This window comes from Haliotis rubra, unplaced genomic scaffold (genome assembly GCF_003918875.1).
Source record: "Haliotis rubra isolate DU_JTF1 unplaced genomic scaffold, ASM391887v1 Scf243, whole genome shotgun sequence".
NCBI lineage: Eukaryota > Metazoa > Mollusca > Gastropoda > Lepetellida > Haliotidae > Haliotis > Haliotis rubra.
In genome coordinates, this window is record NW_025766481.1 from 1225852 (window position 1) to 1231490 (window position 5639).

A 5639-nucleotide genomic window follows, 5' to 3' on the forward strand; every position below is an offset into this window, starting at 1 on the left:
CTCAGGTTTCTAAATATATAATCTTCAATTAGTTTATGTAGCTTAAAACGAAACGACCGCGAACTAAAAACTTGTTCGCCAATATTCTCAGTACACACCCGCAAATAACGGCCATTTTACTTCAGGCACATCACGTCGAGTGGTACCCTGTCTAATATTTTCTTCATAATGAAATATTTTTTTTATTAATTTGATCAGTATTTTTGTTCTTTGGTCAAGAGAAAACACCGAAGTTTCCCATTTCCTAAAAATTAGTAACTTTCGGTTTAATTATTTATAAACAAAAACATTCTCAATGTTACATCACCGATTGGACGAATAGGAACGATCATGGCAACGGTGGTAAACAAACAACTCCACATGCATCGTGATACCGAAAAAAATGTGCCATCCTTTTGATAGATCCAACTGTTTTCGTTGGAATTAATTACATGGTCTTATTAGGTAAATGGAATTGTCTTTGTAACAAAATTTATCGAGTTTATAATGATTTTGTTGGATAAACCTTCCCACACAGACATTGTTGACGGCCGTGGGTGACGCGTAAGGCACTCATGGAGGTAAAATAGGCAAGAGTTGGAAAACGACCATTGATACATTTTCTAAGTTGATTCAAATTATTCATTTCAGGATATGAAGAAAATATCAAAACATACAGTTCTCTACACTGTTACTTCACAGGGCTCTCATATTGCCAGCAAGGGCCCATAAAACTAATAATTGGTAAAACATAGACTGAAATGTTCAACAATTTCATTTTTTTCATATTCACTATGTTCTAAATCAAACCTGCAGTTGTCAGTTACAGAAAGGACAAGGGAATGAGCTGACGCTAGGCTCTGAGATAAACAATGAAGTATTTATAGTATCATACCTTGCACAGGCTCCCTGTCACTAGTGTCAGACCACGTCTTGTGCTGGACTGTCCACGTATATTAATCCGTCTTCTATCATGTCTATGACTGACCCTTCACAAATTCGTCGTCCCAAGTATTGGTCAGGAATAATTCGATGTGTCGTTCTGACAGTCCACTAAAACAAGAAAACTGAAACTAATGGGGTTCGCCGGTATATTTTGCACACTAACAACAGTAAACTCCCTCTCATGCCACCGGGCCCACTCAACTGTAGAGTGACCTGATGCTGACCGGTGTGCCTGGTGAATGGATGGGTGACTGAATCAAGGAACTGCATGAAGGTCAATAAGGATCAGTGATTAGATCTTCAAGCCAGATATGTATCTTTTTAAACATGGAAATGTTAATCCTACATGGTCTACAATATTATTGATCATTCGTTCAACTCACCTCAAACTTGTGACAGCGTTACACGATATGTGGACACATAGTAACATACAGTAGAGATCTACACTGGCCTCTCAAGCATCGCGTGTTAATATGCCAAGGGAGAGCACTCTAATTTAGATTACAAGTCGATGGCCATAGTATGTCGAGAATTTGTTCACTTCAGTATCAAATGTAGACTAACAATTAGTCTCTGAAATGAACATATTTTACTGAAAAAAGTTCATAGTAAAAAAAAAATATATATAATGAAAAGGAGCCCTGAGACTTTCTTCATTTTCAGAAGCTGAGGAAATCTAGACTTGCCACATTTTCTAGACTTGTGTGGGCTTTCTTGGATAGATCTATATTTGCTTCAGGGTCTGTACGACAGACTATATCAAATGCTGTCATACCACGTACATCATAGTTCATTCACAACCACACCACCATAACACAGTGTACTGCGTTATATTCGTTTTGTGTGGAATGTTCCCCTGAAGTGGATTCGGGTAGTAACCGGATCGGGTGGTCTGGCTCGCTGACTTGGTTGACACATGTCATCGTATCCCAGTTGTGTAGAACGATGCTCGTGCTGTTGATGAGCCCAGACTCGATTATTTAAAGGCCGCCTCCATATAGCTGGAATATATTGCTGAGTGCGGCGTTAAACAACAAGCAAACAAACAATGGAGTAGGTTCTTCTCAAATGACCCATTACATGAATAGCGTCTCCGAAATTTCCCTAGAATCCAGTTTAACATTAGACGTCCACATTGTTGCCGTTGTTCACTGGTGGGTTGACATTGACGCGACTGACACAAGAGAAGAGTTTGGAATGGCTTCAAAGGCGGATCACGGAGTTGTAATAGTGTGTGCACAATATAAACATGTCTTACACATTATTTGTTGTACATCAAAGTATTGATATAACCAGGGATAATCTACAACGTTATATAGTCTCCCTGATATATAACTCATTTGAGTGTCATATACCCTCACCGCAAACCTGACGCAAAGGTTGCGGGCAGACAATCTGACAGATGATCGGTATCAGAATGATACAGCTGATTACATATATATAATTGCAACAACCCTTAATGAATAAATTAAAATTAGGAATCCAGGGCAATGACATAGCTAGACTACCCGGAACCCTATATACTGAAGGTATATTGTGCAATACCTAATGATAATTAACGAACAAAAGACTTAATTAGAAAAAAGATTGCATTCAATCCACATGACTCCAAAATATTGAACCTGAAGATATCATGTATATGATGTAAATTTCACGTGCAGTTTCTGGACTTTCAACTGATTTTTTTAATACAACTAGATTATATATTAATGCTTAAACTGAACAAAACATGCAGTTGTTTTGTACATATACAGATATAGCTAAACCTTGTTATAAGATAAATTTTAGTTGAGAACATTATGTACAGATGCTACAATTTTGAACAAAGAAACGTTTTTAAAAAACATGAAACAAATTGGTCAAACGTAGCAGGAAAAATAATAGTTTATACGATATTGGAGATTACATAGATGGAGTCATTTTACATTCAGAAAGCAGGAAATTGCCTCTGAGAGCATCTAAACTTTAAAAATTCCTGGGGGAGCATGCCGGACCCCACTAATTTGTTCCGTTGCCTCTTCGCGGCCTCGAACGTGAGTAGTGTAGTAAAGTTAAGTAAAATATTACTTGTTACTGGTTCGGATCTAAGTGGAACACCCTTGCCTTTCCCTGGTAAAGACGCCGCCTGAGACCTTTCTTCCACAAGCTGACACACCTAACAGAACTTTATACTGAGCTCCCAGCTCCATTCAAAACTAACCATATGTTCCGGTGCTCTAGGCGACATTTTACATGCTCTTCTTAAGGCTGTCAGACTTAAAGATTCATAACAGCACTAAGTACAAATATATTGTCTGAAGCTTTCGGCCTCATTGCTTTCAACAAGCACACGATGTCGGATGAGTATGGCTTGTTTTTCAGTCCCTGAACCACACTATTTCCCTTCTCACACAGCCCCATGCAAGCCCTGACTGAAGCAAGTCGAGATTTTCCTCAGGTCTCCCAGCTCACTCGTCCGGCCCCTTATCAGCATGAATGGAGCTATTTGCTTTTATCAAAATTTTATTTTTTTAGAGACTAAACGTTGGTCTAGGTTCAGCAGTACATTTTCAAATTCAGTAACAACAAACATAGCAGTTACAATAATGTACTGCTAAAGTAGTTGGTGAGATTTGGCTTACCACCACGGTGTGTGTGTGTGTGTGTGTGTGTGTGTGTGTGTGTGTGTGTGTGTGTGTGTGTGTGTGTGTGTGTGTGTGTGTGTGTGTGTGTGTGTGTGTGTGTGTGTGTGTGTGTGTGTGTGTGTGTGTGTGTGTGTGTGTGTGTGTGTGTTTAGATTATCAACGTTTATATATAACTGTGATGTTTGTGTCTCCTAGGCCATGTGACCAGATGCTGTTATTAGATCTCTGGAGCGACGAAATGTCTTTTATTGTAATTCAGCAAGTGAAACAGCAATAAACTATATTTTTTCTTCGTCATCACCTTCTTCTTCTTCTTCTTCTTCTTGGCGTTGGCTCGTCACGCCGAAGACCCGGGTTCGAATCCCCACATGGGTACAATGTGTGAAGCCCATTTCTGGTGTCCCCCCGCCGTGATGTTGCTGGAATATTGCTAAAAGCGGCGTAAAACCAAACTCAGTCAGTCAGTCAGTTTTCTGTGTCAGTCAGCTGGCCAACAACTCAATCACAGGCTGTGCGACCATGCAGTGTCTCACAACAAACAACATGACTAATCAGATACAGAAGAAATAAAGGTTTTCGCCAGGGAATAAAGTATCCCTGTATGTGTCTACGTTGAGGAGCTGTCATTTCCAGCTAGATTCAACTTGCATACTCTGGAGTACTGTATCCGAGGTACTTGGGCTCCGTTGAACTGGACACCTGTACAAATATGGCGTGATTAAGCATCTGCCAGGCCGAAATGTTCGATCGATTGACGGGAGATCTCCCATTTGTTAAAGTGGAGAGATTGGTTATGTGTACATACGACTACCCCCAACGCAACAAGTGGGATGTCCCTACTGGATTGCTCTTCTGAAAACAGCTTGCCCGAAACTGATCAAAATCTAAGCAGCTTTTGTTGATAACAAAACTTCACATGTTCCTGCGAATACATGTTTGCTCAAGTTCTCGGTTATGTCCTCAGTAGCTTGATAATAAATAATGGACAAAGCGCCTGTATCCATCCTCCAAGCGCCACGATACTTACTGAGGTTAACCCTGCTGTCAAGATGCCAGAATGTCAACAGTCAAATGACTGCTGGGTAACATAGGTAATTTTGGACAAACTCACTTGCCTTGTGTGAGACCACATGTGTCACGTGTGCTTTGTTTTGGGGCAGGACTCCAAAACTACCAAACTGCCAAACACGGTCACTCATCCTAGAACTTTGTTACCTGTACTCTGTGCACACAAAACCACACACCACCACCACCATCATCATCATCATCAGCAGCAGCAGCATCACCACCACCATCACCACCAGGAGCAACAGCAGCATCAGCTGCATCAGCTGCATCAGCTGCTTGAGGTTGAAATCTCTTGTAATAATCATACAATGGTATTTGTTTCCAGATGCAGTTGTCATGGACTGCTGCTTTCATCACGCACACGTGCACGTCCTGAGAGTGAAATCACCGAGGTGTTGGCCTCTCTGTACATGAACTCTCGATGAACTGTTGGTAAACTATCAGTGAATCATTTGTGAGATATGTACCTAATCGAACGTTGTGAGATCAATGATTTATTACAATGTCTTTACAAAACATACGGCAATTGAATCTATGTTATTAATTTCACAATTGATTCTCAGTGTCTATTTATTTTCTATTGATATCACAGTAAATACGATATAGCCTACTGTGTAGTTCTGTTATTATCTCCCTGGGTTGTTCAGTCAACTACCTACAGTTACAGCCCAGCTGTTGCCTTGAGCGATCGTTAGGGGGTCGTTACTTTGAAGTTGCTACAAAACTGTAGTAGAGATGTCCCAGTGTTGTTTCTCAGCGCCGGTGACAACATTCCCACAACCATCTCTCAACATTTATTGGCATCTAAATTATAACAAAAATGCTATTCTGATCTACGTTAAGAATTCATAGATGCGAAGCACCGTCAAGGGACGCAACTCTGCACAGCGCGATAAGTTGCTCCCCGAACGCTCACATGATTTATCACGATGGGTTTTTTAGGTGATAGCAAGAACTTACAAGAGATCGATAGAGTCTTAATCTTGTTATTGAACGATATGTGGAGAGTGTAAAGTCTAACGG

The 5639-nt window shown here is 40.4% G+C and overlaps 1 pseudogene; it reads right to left on the reverse strand.

Moving 5' to 3' along the window:
- The window catches only part of LOC124278903, a 33784-nt pseudogene extending 32730 nt beyond the window's left edge, over positions 1-1054 (reverse strand).
- Between the last annotated feature and the right edge of the window lie 4585 nt (positions 1055-5639).